Source organism: Anopheles coustani (genome assembly GCF_943734705.1).
Source record: "Anopheles coustani chromosome X unlocalized genomic scaffold, idAnoCousDA_361_x.2 X_unloc_92, whole genome shotgun sequence".
Taxonomy (NCBI): Eukaryota; Metazoa; Arthropoda; class Insecta; order Diptera; family Culicidae; genus Anopheles; species Anopheles coustani.
In genome coordinates, this window is record NW_026525206.1 from 12,747 (window position 1) to 27,500 (window position 14,754).

Here is a 14,754-nt window from a genome sequence, read left to right on the forward strand (position 1 = left end):
CGAAGACCGCAAAGCGCTCAGACCCATAGAAAGTGGCCATTTGGGCCGAACAGTGCGTGCAAAGAGGTGAAAATGCAAAAATTGCACTTTGGGGGGCGATTTGCGGGGGGAAGGAGGGGTCGGAGGGCAAAATGTCCCTTAACCAAAAAGTCTTATCTCGTCGAGATCTACAACATTGCCGAAGACCGCAAAACGCTAGCTCGCAATCGAAAAATCGAGAATTTGAAAATTTTCTAAGTCTTGGGCTCCCTAAGGAAAAGTTTCAAAAATCACGTTTGTCCCCAATTTTGAAGGGGAAGGAGTCGGTTCCGGGGCATGGTGTCTTCGGCAAAAAGTCTTATCTTTTTGCGTACTTTCGACTAGTTCAATAAAAATTTTTGACCCAAAAATTGTTCGGCGGACCCCTAGGTCGAAAAACCCGAAAAAAGTCGAAAAAAGTCGAAAATGTCGAAAAATGAGAAAACCTCATATTCGGACTCTACACGAGCCCCAGATATTGAAAAGTGAAATCCGCGGTCGATTTGGAACAAAAAATTGACCTAGGCAAAGTTGTATGGAGGTAGGGACCCCTGAGAAAAAAGTTTGGTCCCGAGGCTCCTTGGACCACCAAGTCCCTAGGTCGGACCAAAATCGGAAAAAATCCGACCAAAGTCGAAAGTGTCGAAAATTTTAAAAAACCCCTTTTGGGGCCCTATGGCCTCCCTAGATAATGAAAAGTGAGGTCCGCGGCCGATCCGGAAGAAAAACTTGACCTAGGCAAACTTGTATGACGGTGGGGACCCAAAAAAATTTCGATGAGTGTAGTTTAGACAGGCCGGAAAATGTATCGGTGGTCCGTATCAAGGGACGTCTTTTAGTTCCATGGGGTGGTGGTCGTCGAACAAAGTCGCCTAGGTCGACCACCAGAAAGACCAGTCGTGTTGTAATGGATGTTTTGACCACTTTACTAGGGAAACCTAGTAGGTCGAAGCAAATTTGGGGTTCGAGATGAGTTGGTGAAAGTTGGTCCAACCTAGGTGTGCTTGGTGGAGGTTGACCATGAAAGTAGAGCATGATGGGAATGACCATAACTTTGGTTCTAGATGTCGGATCGGTACACTTTCGGCAGTTTTGGAAAGGTGAAGGCCTGCTCTAGCTATGTTTCCTACCAAGCTGAGCGCCTACTAGTGACCCGGAGGAGGTATTAAGGGTCAAAGGCAAAAAGGGGTACCCTAAAGTGCGTGTGACCAAGAAAATGGGAAAAACGGTATCGCCTATAGCTCAGGCTGTATGGCTCGGATCGGAAAGCTTGGATATGCGTTGGAAAGGTCTTGACGAGCGCTAGCTATGTGTCCTACCAAGCGAAGCGCTAGGTGTTGAGCAAGTCGGTCATATTAGAGGGCAAAGGTGAAAAATGGTGGTTTAGAGGCGAAAATTCACCTTATGATCGAAAATAGCGGGCGAACGATAAGAGCTACGAACACGGCGTAGAACAATCATAAGTACGTTACCACAAGACCTAACTTTGGCCAATATAGAGCGAGAAGATCGGAGGTACCCATCAGGGTGATATGGCTGGTTCAAAGTTGGACCAAAACGAGACTTGAGAAATGGATTGAAACACGGTATCGCGAATAACTCAGGCTGTATGGAACGGATCGACAAGCTTAGATCAGTGTTGGAAAGGTCGAACCGAGCGCTAACTATAATCCCAAACAACCGAAGCGCTAAGTGTTGAGCAAAACTGAGTTATTAAGCGACAAAGTGGAAAAATAATACCAAAATGGCCAAAAATCACACAAGACCAAGAATACCGAGCAAGCGGTAAGAGATAGCGGGTTGACGTAGAATACTTATAAGTTTGCCTCTACGAGACCTAAAAGTCGTCCATAGAAAGCGAGAAGATCGGACCACTCTGGAAGGGTGATACGAGTGGTCAAAAATTAGCAAAAATGAAACATGGCTAAAATGGATTTGACTTGTGCACCATGTAGCTCCGGCTGTATGGCATGGATTGTAGAGCTAGGATATGTTTTGGAAAGGTAACACCCAGCGCTAGATACGATTAGAAGAAAGCAAAGCGCTAACTAGCATGATTTGGAAGTTATTAAGCGTCAAAGTCGAAAAATGTTACCAAAATTGAAACTCGAGTACATTGGGCCAAAAAGTACAAGTTGTGAAATTTGGACTTACGAGTAAAATACCGAGCAGGCGGTAAGAGATAGAGACTTGGTGTAGAACAATTATAAGTTGGGCATGTTATAACCTATATTTGGCCCGAACATAGTCTCGAGATCGGTGGTACCTAAAAGGGTGGTACAGGTGTTAGATGGTTTTCCCAGAGCATAAGCTCCACATGATATGGAAAACGGGAAACATCATAACTTCGGCTGTATGGCATGGAATGGAACGAACAAGGTATCGATGGAAAGAGAAAAGGTAGCGCTAACTATAATTCCTTCCAAGCAAAGCGCTAGCATGTGACCGTTTGGGTGTTATTGTGAGTCAAAGTCTGAAATTGTTACCACGAGAGGCGAAAATCCAACTAAGTCCATGAATACCGGGCTGGCGGTAAGAGATACGGCTTGGCCGTAGAACATTTATAAGTTGGCCAAGACAAGGCCTAAGTTTCGTCCATAGACGACAAGAAGATCGAAGATACCTGAAGGTGAGATATGGGCGTCCCAAAGTGGGCCTTTGAAAAAGTGACAAACTTCCCTTATAACAGCATACACCAAATATCTCTGGCTCTATGGCACCGAATAAGAAGTTGATCTCAGCGACAGAAAGGTGATAGTCAGCGCTAAATATCATACGAACAGAGTGAAGCGCTAAAGGGAAAGGATCTTGGTGATATAAGGTGACAAAGTCGAGAAAAGTTGCCTCAAAATCATGAAAAATGTGAAAAAATGGCTAAGTCCCGGGTGCCTTAAGGGCAGGTTAATCGAATGTACCGAGCTGGCGGTACGAGATAGAGACTTGGTGTAGAACAATTATATGTTTGGCATGGCAAGACCTACATTCGGCCAATACAAAGTGAGAAGATCAAAGATACCCGCAAGGGTGATATTGGTGTCCAAAGGAAAAAAGCACTAAGTCTTGGGAAACTTATATGAAGAAAAAGGACCCTGATGGGTCATATGGGATGGATCGAAAAATCGGCTAAGTCCCAAAATGGGGATGTCAGAACTACACTCATGTGTTACCACATCAAGCAAGGCAAACTTATATGAAGCAAAGGACCCTGATGGGTCATATGGTATTGATCGAAAAATCGGCTAAGTCCCAAAATGGGGATGTCAGAACTACACTCAAATGTTACCACACCAAGCAAGGCAAACTTATATGAAGCAAAGGACCCTGATGGGTCATATGGTATTTTACGAAAAATCGGCTAAGTCCCAAAATGGGGATGTCAGAACTACACTCAAATGTTACCACACCAAGCAAGGCAAACTTATATGAAGCAAAGGACCCTGATGGGTCATATGGTATTTTACGAAAAATCGGCTAAGTCCCAAAATGGGGATGTCAGAACTACACTCAAATGTTACCACACCAAGCAAGGCAAACTTATATGAAGCAAAGGACCCTGATGGGTCATATGGTATTTTACGAAAAATCGGCTAAGTCCCAAAATGGGGATGTCAGAACTACACTCAAATGTTACCACACCAAGCAAGGCAAACTTATATGAAGGAAAGGACCCTGATGGGTCATATGGTATTTTACGAAAAATCGGCTAAGTCCCAAAATGATGATGTCAGAACTACACTCAAATGTTACCACACCAAGCAAGGCAAACTTATATGAAGCAAAGGACCCTGATGGGTCATATGGTATTGATCGAAAAATCGGCTAAGTCCCAAAATGGGGATGTCAGAACTACACTCAAATGTTACCACACCAAGCAAGGCAAACTTATATGAAGGCAAGGACCCTGATGGGTCATATGGTATTTTACGAAAAATCGGCTAAGTCCCAAAATGGGGATGTCAGAACTACACTAAAAAGTTACCACACCAAGCAAGGCAAACTTATATGAAGCAAAGGACCCATATGGGTCATATGGTATTTTACGAAAAATCGGCTAAGTCCCAAAATGATGATGTCAGAACTACACTCAAATGTTACCATACCAAGCAAGGCAAACTTATATGAAGCAAAGGACCCTGATGGGTCATATGGTATTTTACGAAAAATCGGCTAAGTCCCAAAATGGGGATGTCAGAACTACACTAAAAAGTTACCACACCAAGCAAGGCAAACTTATATGAAGGAAAGGACCCTGATGGGTCATATGGTATTTTACGAAAAATCGGCTAAGTTCCAAAATGATGATGTCAGAACTACACTCAAATGTTACCACACCAAGCAAGGCAAACTTATATGAAGCAAAGGACCCATATGGGTCATATGGTATTTTACGAAAAATCGGCTAAGTCCCAAAATGATGATGTCAGAACTACACTCAAATGTTACCACACCAAGCAAGGCAAACTTATATGAAGGCAAGGACCCTGATGGGTCATATGGTATTTTACGAAAAATCGGCTAAGTCCCAAAATGGGGATGTCAGAACTACACTCAAATGTTACCACACCAAGCTAGGCAAACTTATATGAAGCAAAGGACCCTGATGGGTCATATGGTATTTTACGAAAAATCGGCTAAGTCCCAAAATGGGGATGTCAGAACTACACTCAAATGTTACCACACCAAGCAAGGCAAACTACCTAGGTGAACCCTAGGAAGAAACACGGACCAAGTCAGATGGCCTAAGTCAAGAGTACAAGTGACCTAGGGAAAGTTGTATGACGGTGAGGACCCTGAAAAATCTGGTTAGTGTAGTTCAGACAGGGTAGGTTTTTGGGTCGGTTGAACCCCCTTATTTCGGGTTTTGACCTCCTCAAGAAGCTACACCTAGGCAAAGTGCCTAGGGTGCAAGTGTGAAGACCAATCGAATAGTAAGACAAGTTTTGACCGATCGCCCTAGGCAAGCTTGTATGAAGAAAGGGACCCTTTGGGTCATATGGAAAAACATGAAAAATCGGCTAAGTCCCAAAATTGGGATGTCAGAACTACACTAAAAAGTTACCACATCAAGCAAGGCAAAGTACCTAGGTGAACCCTAGGAAGAAACACGGACCAAGTCAGATGCCCTAAGTCAAGAGTACAAGTGACCTAGGCAAAGTTGTATGACGGTGAGGACCCTGAAAAATCTGGTTAGTGTAGTTCTGACAGGGGAGGTTTTTGGGTCGGCTGAACCTCCTTATTTCGGGTTTTGGCCTCCTCAAGAAGACAGACCTAGGCAAAGTGCCTAGGGTGAAAGTGCGAAGACCAATCGAATAGTAAGACAAGTTTTGACCGATCGCCCTAGGCAAGCTTGTATGAAGAAAGGGACCCTATGGGTCATATGGAAATATACGAAAAATCGGCTAAGTCCCGAAATTGGGATGTCTGAACTACACTAAAAAGTTACCACATCAAGCAAGGCAAAGTACCTAGGTGAACCCTAGGAAGAAACACGGACCAAGTCAGATGGCCTAAGTCAAGAGTACAAGTGACCTAGGCAAAGTTGTATGGCGCTAAGGACCATGAAAAATCGGGTTAGTGTAGTTAAGACAGGGGAGGTTTCAGGGTCGGCTGGACCTCCTTATTTCGGGTTTTGGCCTCCTCAAGAAGACAGACCTAGGCGAACTGCCTAGGGTGAAAGTGCGAAGACCAATCGAATAGTAAGACAAGTTTTGACCGATCGCCCTAGGCAAGCTTGTATGAAGAAAGGGACCCTATGGGTCATATGGAAATATACGAAAAATCGGCTAAGTCCCAAAATTGGGATGTCAGAACTACACTATAAAGTTACCACATCAAGCAAGGCAAAGTACCTAGGTGAACCCTAGGAAGAAACACGGACCAAGTCAGATGGCCTAAGTCAAGAGTATAAGTGACCTAGGCAAAGTTGTATGGCGCTGAGGACCCTGAAAAATCGGGTTAGTGTAGTTAAGACAGGGGAGGTTTCAGGGTCGGCTGGACCTCCTTATTTCGGGTTTTGACCTCCTCAAGAAGACAGACCTAGGCGAATTGCCTAGGGTGAAACTGCGAAGACCAATCGAATAGTAAGACAAGTTTTGACCGATCGCCCTAGGCAAGCTTGTATGAAGAAAGGGACCCTTAGGGTCATATGGAAATTCATGAAAAATCGGCTAAGTCCCAAAATTGGGATGTCAGAACTACACTAAAAAGTTACCACATCAAGCAAGGCAAAGTACCTAGGTGAACCCTAGGAAGAAACACGGACCAAGTCAGATGGCCTAAGTCAAGAGTATAAGTGACCTAGGCAAAGTTGTATGGCGCTGAGGACCCTGAAAAATCGGGTTAGTGTAGTTAAGACAGGGGAGGTTTCAGGGTCGGCCAGACCTCCTTATTTCGGGTTTTGGCCTCCTCAAGAAGACAGACCTAGGCGAATTGCCTAGGGTGAAACTGCAAAGACCAATCGAATAGTAAGACAAGTTTTGACCGATCGCCCTAGGCAAGCTTGTATGAAGAAAGGGACCCTATGGGTCATATGGAAATATACGAAAAATCGGCTAAGTCCCATAATTGGGATGTCAGAACTACACTATAAAGTTACCACATTAGCAAGGCAGACTTGTATGAAGAACGGGACCCTGGTGAAAGTAGCAAATATCCCAAACCGAACATGAATATTATACACACAAGAGTACGAACATAAAGGAACACGGACCAAGCGTACCGAGAGAATCGGTACTATAGAGCCCTCGTGGTTCTACACAAAGACTTTATGTTCGGGGTTCACACCCCAAATCGAACGTGGAATTTACTTTCTGATGGTCATGCGGTCGTCCAAAGGGGTCTAGTATCCTGGGATGACAAGCATCACGGGCACAGCTCGTATCAAAACAGTCGAAGAGGCCCGCGAAAGCTTGCTTTCCATGGCTATGCGATGCACAAATTGAGTTTACTCACCGTAGTATAAAACGAACGAACCGAACCTATCCGAGTAGGGATAATGGGCGCAGTAACATACTTCTGTGACCCAGCGAGAGTTGAACGAGGTGACATGAACTGTCAGTGGCTTATATCAGATGGGATACATACATGAGATTGCTTTCAAATCTACACTCGAAAACCTAACCAAGTAAAAGCGAACGTGGGGAGGATTCGAAACCGGTAACGAAATCTTAAGCTGGAAAGAGTCATCACTATGGATACATATTATGCGAAACCAATCAAGTGCTCATTACTGATCCAAAACCGAAGAGCACTAGTGAACACCTTAATCTCACCCTAGTTCACATCCAAGTGATCGACCACGTGTGTGAAGCAAAGACCAATCGAATTCTTGAATGAACCGAACACTATGAACAAATGGCCAAAAACGTTATAACTATCCAAACATACTACTATCTAGCGAAAGTCATCACGATGGAACCATACCATGATCTTTAACCTATAGCGCTCACCATATTCCTACCCAGAGTGCAAGTGAACAGATTGCTCACCCCTACCCAGTTCACAACCACGTGATCGACTAACATACCGAGGTTACCACAAGTCAAAGTTATACGTTTACAAGCGCAAGACCAATCGAAAACCCCGAAAGCAATCTCGACCCAAAATGTATTATCCGTGAGTGTAGTCGAGTCTCGTACTCGTCATCTGTAATCGTCGGATAGAATATCCAGTACACGGTTGTCTTTCCAAATGAAATCTACATACAGAACTCGCTCTTGGCAAATGGGTGGCATTGGCGCAATCAGGAGCGAGTTCCCGTCCGGGTGCCAAATGATTGGCAAATGTCTGGGGGAAAGCAACCATATGTTGATTTGTCTGTTAGTGTACTGGGTGTTTGAGGTATGTAGTATCCACGCTTGGTTGGGTGTGTCAGAGGACCGTGAATGCGTTCGCAACCCCAATTGGGGTACATCGGGAATGATTTTGTGGAACCGATGTGCCCGGCACACACTAAGTTTTGTTGCAAGTTAATAGTGTGCCATGTCCGGGGGGGTTGTGATTAAACTCTGGTGAATTGCGTACTGTGGTGATTGGGGTATGAAAGCCCCGCAGTTGCAATGATCGGACGCGCCTAGCGTGTCCTTTAGTTGATGGTAGGGAAATGAAGGCCCTTGTCAGCTCACCTAAGTATTCATGGAAGTTTGGCATAAGGTCGCTGTGGTAGGGGTATGAAGGCCCCGTCAGCGCATGCACAATCGGGCGCACGAGCGCTTAGCGGAGTCGAATGCCGCTCAAGTGCCTGTCCGGTGCATCGGGTGTGTGTGATACGAGGGCAATGAGGTTCGCACGGGGGCTCGCCTCCCGTGTGCTACCGGACTTGACAACATATAGAACGTGGTGTTTGCTCCTCCGGGTGCAATGGGACAATGAACATTCGAACGCAAAGTCGGAATTCTGGTTGATCCTACCAGTAATATACGCTCGTCTCAAAGGTTAAGCCATGCATGTCTAAGTACAAACAGATTTAATGTGAAACCGCATAAGGCTCAGTATAACAGCTATAATTTACGAGATCATCAACCTAGTTACTTGGATAACTGTGGAAAATCTAGAGCTAATACATGCAACATGCCAGGACCCTCGCGGGAACTGGTGCACTTATTAGTCAAACCAATCGCGGGTTCTCCGTGTCATTGAGTTGAAGTCTGGATAATGATGCTGATCGTATGGTCTCGCACCGACGACAGATCTCGCAAATATCTGCCCTATCAACTATGGATGGTAGTATAGAGGACTACCATGGTTGCAACGGGTAACGGGGAATCAGGGTTCGATTCCGGAGAGGGAGCCTGAGAAATGGCTACCACATCCAAGGAAGGCAGCAGGCGCGTAAATTACCCAATCCCGGGACGGGGAGGTAGTGACGAGAAATAACAATATGAAACTCTTTAATGATGTTTCATAATTGGAATGAGTAGAGCATAAATCCTTCTACGAGGATCAAGTGGAGGGCAAGTCTGGTGCCAGCAGCCGCGGTAATTCCAGCTCCACTAGCGTATATTAAAATTGTTGCGGTTAAAACGTTCGAAGTTGATACTTGTCCAACACAGTCCGGCTCCGCCGACCCGGTCAACCCGTGGTCGGTGGGCCAAGTCGGAATCTGGTTGCGACTCAATGGTGTGGTAGGGCACCAAGTCTGTGTCATGGTGTGCCCTTCAACGGGTGCAAGTGTAACATAGAGCTCGACCGCTCACGTTTACCTTGAACAAATTAGAGTGCTTAAAGCAGGGTGCCCAAACGCCCTAGAATAATCTTGCATGGAATAATGGAATACGACCTTGGTCTAATCTTTCATTGGTTTGTACTCAGACCGGAGGTAATGATTAACAGAAGTAGTTGGGGACACTAGTATTACGGCGCGAGAGGTGAAATTCGTAGACCGTCGTAAGACTAACTAAAGCGAAGGCATTTGTCAAGGATGCTTTCTTTAATCAAGAACGAAAGTTAGAGGATCGAAGGCGATTAGATACCGCCCTAGTTCTAACCGTAAACGATGCCAACTAGCAATTGGGAGACGCTACAACCAGGTGCTCTCAGTAGCTTCCGGGAAACCAAAGTCAGGTTCCGGGGGAAGTATGGTTGCAAAGTTGAAACTTAAAGGAATTGACGGAAGGGCACCACAATGAAATGGAGCTTGCGGTTCAATTTGACTCAACACGGGAAAACTTACCAGGTCCGAACTTATGGAGGTGAGACAGATTAATAGCTCTTTCTCAAATTTAAGGGTAGTGGTGCATGGCCGTTCTTAGTTCGTGGATTGATTTGTCTGGTTAATTCCGATAACGAACGTGACTCACATATGCTAACTAGAACGCAGTCAGCGTTAATGCGTCGATGCCGATTGGAACGGGTTAGGACCTTTCGGTGGAGTATGACCTGACACCTTCGCTGTTCGTGTGCGCAAGTGCACTTACGGTACGCTGCTTAGCAGGACAATTTGTGTTTAGCAAAATGAGATCGAGCGATAACAGGTCCGTGATGCCCTTAGATGTTCTGGGCTACACGCGTGCTACAATGTGGGTAGCAGCGTGTCTCCTATTCCGAGAGGAACGGGAAATCACTCAAATACTCACTTAGTAGGGATTATGGATTGCAATGGTCCATATGAACTCGGAACTTCTAGTAAGTGCTGGTCATCAGCCAGCGTTGAATACGTCCCTGCCCTTTGTACACACCGCCCGTCGCTACTACCGATGGATTATTTAGTGAGGTCTTTGGAGATGATCGTTCGCTGGATCCTCGTGAACCGCGTCTGCTTTATCGAAGTTGACCGAACTTGATGATTTAGAGGAAGTAAAAGTCGTAACAAGGTTTCCGTAGGTGAACCTGCGGAAGGATCATTAGTGGCCAAGTGATCCTTCCAGAAGTCCGAACCTGCGGGTTGAGACTTCGGCACAAGTTGCCATATGATAATTGACGAAACACTATAGAAGTCCGAACCTGCGGGTTGAGACTTCGGCACAAGTTGCCATATGATAATTGACGAAACACTATAGAAGTCCGAACCTGCGGGTTGAGACTTAGGCACAAGTTGCCATATGATAATTGACGAAACACTATAGAAGTCCGAACCTGCGGGTTGAGACTTCGGCACAAGTTGCCATATGATAATTGACGAAACACTATAGAAGTCCGAACCTGCGGGTTGAGACTTCGGCACAAGTTGCCATATGATAATTGACGAAACACTATAGAAGTCCGAACCTGCGGGTTGAGACTAAGGCACAAGTTGCCTTATATATAACTTCGAACAAATACACAAGTCCGAACCTGCGGGTTGAGACTTAGGCACAAGTTGCCATATGATAGTTGACGAAACACGTTAGAAGTCCGAACCTGCGGGTTGAGACTTCGGCACAAGTTGCCTTATACATACAATGGCCAAATAAACAGAAGTCCGAACCTGCGGGTTGAGACTTAGGCACAAGTTGCCATATTATATTCGATCAAACACTAAGTAGTCCGAACCTGCGGGTTGAGACTCAAGACCGTAACAAGATGTCACTATACAAGTCCGAACCTGCGGGTTGAGACTTAATGCGATCTAGATACCAAGTTGACATCCAATACCTGTTGAGCAAAACCAAAGATTCCCTGTTCTCCAATGAATACACTATATAACAGGGAATCATGAAGAAATCAAGCAAGCGTGAAACAAAGTCATCACTTGGGCATGCTCGATAGCCAACCACATGACCTTAACCTAAGAGAGCATGCAAACCACATGATACCTATAAACGATTAACCCGCCCTAGTTCAATCGTTCACCAAGTGATGACTTCAGTATGGCTAAGAGAAAAACTTTTAAATGGGAAAAACTCTAAGTCCGAACCTCCGGGTTGAGACTTCCGCGTCGGAGGTGGGCGCACCTCCTATCCGAAAGATGATGAATCAGGGGTGTTCGGTCAGCAATGGTCGGATGCCCCGTCGTAGTCCAACTATGACAATCAAAGTCAAGACCTCCGGGTTGAGACTTTCCGCGAGTACAAGCATAAAGGAACACGGACCAAGCCGTACCGAGAGAATCGGTACTAGAGCCCTCGTGGTTCTACATTGAGAGAGCCCTCGTGGTTCTCATTAGGGGCTTTATGCAAGTCGTACTCAATACTGTGGTGTGAAGTATAAAGTATAGTCTTCGCCTGGTCCACGCTGCTTCGGCGGTCCTGGGTAAGATAGTTCATTCTAGCTTGCCCTATAGTGGAATGAGGACACTTAATGCTTCGTCTTTTAGCGGCGGCTAGACTCCTCCTCACGGGGAACGAGTTGACGCACACAGCGGCGGCTTACGCACTATGGCAATCATGGATGCCTGAAGATTCCGTGAAGTTCTCCCCTGGTCCACGCTGCCTCGGCAGTCCTGGGTAAAATGGAATATTTCCAGCTTGCCCTATAGTGGAAGAGGACTATCCAACAATACAAAGTCAAGACCTCCGGGTTGAGACTTTCCGCGTCGGTGGTGTCGCGCACCGCCTATCCGAAAGATGGTGTAACAGGGGTGTTCGATCAGCAATGGTCGGATGCCCCGTCATAGTCCAACTATGACAACCAAAGTCAAGACCTCCGGGTTGAGACTTTCCGCGTCCGGAGGTACGCGTACCGCCTACCCGAAAGATGGTGTGCTTCTGGGGTATTCGATGAGTCGGATACCCCGTCGTAGTCCAACTATGACAATACAAAGTCAAGACCTCCGGGTTGAGACTTCCGCGTCGGAGGTGCGCGCACCGCCTACCCGAAAGATGATGAATCAGGGGTGTTCGATCAGCAATGGTCGGATGCCCCGTCGTAGTCCAACTATGACAATCAAAGTCAAGACCTCCGGGTTGAGACTTCCGCGTCCGGAGGTACGCGTACCGCCTACCCGAAAGATGGTGAATCAGGGGTGTTCGATCAGCAATGGTCGGATGCCCCGTCGTAGTCCAACTATGACAATCAAAGTCAAGACCTCCGGGTTGAGACTTTCTAAGAGTACAAGCATAAAGGAACACGGACCAAGCCGTACCGAGAGAATCGGTACTAGAGCCCTCGTGGTTCTACATTGAGAGAGCCCTCGTGGTTCTCATTAGGGGCTTTATGCAAGTCGTACTCAATACTGTGGTGTGAAGTATAAAGTATAGAGTCCTCCACTGGTCCACGCTGCTCCGGCGGTCCTGGGTAAGATAGTTCATTCTAGCTTGCCCTATGTGGAAGAGGACTCAATACCCTACCTGTTGAGCTTGAAACAAAGTCATCACTTGGGCATGCTCATATTGCCATACACAATTACATTATATTCGAATGAGCATGCAAGCGACCCTATATAGACCGAACCAAAACGATAGATACCGCCGTAGTTCACCCCCACCAAGTGATGACTTCAGTATGGCTAGTGTGTGAAGTATAAAGTATAGTCCTCCCCTGGTCCACACTGCTTCGGCGGTCCTGGGTAAGATAGTTAGTTCTAGCTTGCCCTATGTGGAAGAGGACACAATACTTAATACTTAGAGTACAAGCATAAAGGAACACGGACCAAGCCGTACCGAGAGAATCGGTACTAGAGCCCTCGCGGTTCTACATTGTGAGCCCTCGTGGTTCAAACTAGATACTTTATGCAAGGCGTACTCAAAACTGTGGTGTGAAGTATAAAGTATAGTCCTCATCTGGTCCACGCTGCTTCGGCGGTCCTGGGTAAGATAGTTAATTCTAGCTTGCCCTATGTGGAAGAGGACACAATACTTAATACTGTGGTGTAATGGACAAGGTATAGTCCTCCACTGGTCCACGCTGCTCCGGCGGTCCTGGGTAAGATAGTTCATTCTAGCTTGCCCTATGTGGAAGAGGACTCAATACCCTACCTGTTGAGCTTGAAACAAAGTCATCACTTGGGCATGCTCATATTGCCATACAATATTCCATTATCTACTAATGAGCATGCAGCTATATGATTATAACCTGTAAACGATTACCCCGCCGTAGTTCAGCGCTTCAACCAAGTGAAGACTTCAGTATGGCTAGTGTGTGAAGTATAAAGTATAGTCCTCCCCTGGTCCACACTGCTTCGGCGGTCCTGGGTAAGATAGTTAGTTCTAGCTTGCCCTATGGTGGAAGAGGACACCATACTTAATACTGTGGTGTAATGAACAAAGTATAGTCCTCCACTGGTCCACGCTGCTTTGCAGTCCTGGGTAAGATAGTTAATTCTAGCTTGCCCTATGTGGAAGAGGGCATACAAGACAAAGTATAGTTCTCCCCTGGTCCACGCTGCTTCGGCGGTCCTGGGTAAGATAGTTAATTCTAGCTTGCCCTATGTGGAAGAGAGCATACATGAACCAAGAACGAAGGTTATGATCGAGGAATGATTCGACAACTAACCGATGGTATGAAATGTGAAGAATTCAAGCAAGCACACAATCAAGTCATCACTTGGGCATGCTCGATAGCCAACCTCATGACATTAACCTAGTAGAGCATGCGAAAACCAATATATATGTAAACGATGCCCCTCCCTAGTTCAGCGCTTCAACCAAGTGATGACTTCAGAATGGCTAAATCAAATCGGTTCAAAACATACCATCGGTACCCTATTGAAACACACAAGTCGATATCAAACCTCATGATTGTGTAGTCCTCCACTGGTCCACGCCGCTTCGGCGGTCCTGGGTAAGATAGTTCATTCTAGCTTGCCCTATGTGGAAGAGGGCACATTACTCAATACTGTGGTGTTATGAACAAAGTATAGTCCTCCACTGGTCCACGCTGCTCCGGCGGTCCTGGGTAAGATAGTTCATTCTAGCTTGCCCTATGTGGAAGAGGGCATACAAGACAAAGTATAGTTCTCCCCTGGTCCACGCTGCTTCGGCGGTCCTGGGTAAGATAGTTAATTCTAGCTTGCCCTATGTGGAAGAGAGCATACATGAACCAAGAACGAAGGTTATGATCGAGGAATGATTCGACAACTAACCGATGGTATGAAATGTGAAGAATTCAAGCAAGAACACAATCAAGTCATCACTTGGGCATGCTCGATAGCCAACCTCATGACATTAACCTAGTAGAGCATGCGAAAACCAATATATATGTAAACGATGCCTCCCTAGTTCAGCGCTTCAACCAAGTGATGACTTCAGAATGGCTAAATCAAATCGGTTCAAAACATACCATCGGTACCCTATTGAAACACACAAGTCGATATCAAACCTCATGATTGTGTAGTCCTCCACTGGTCCACGCCGCTTCGGCCGTCCTGGGTAAAATGGAACA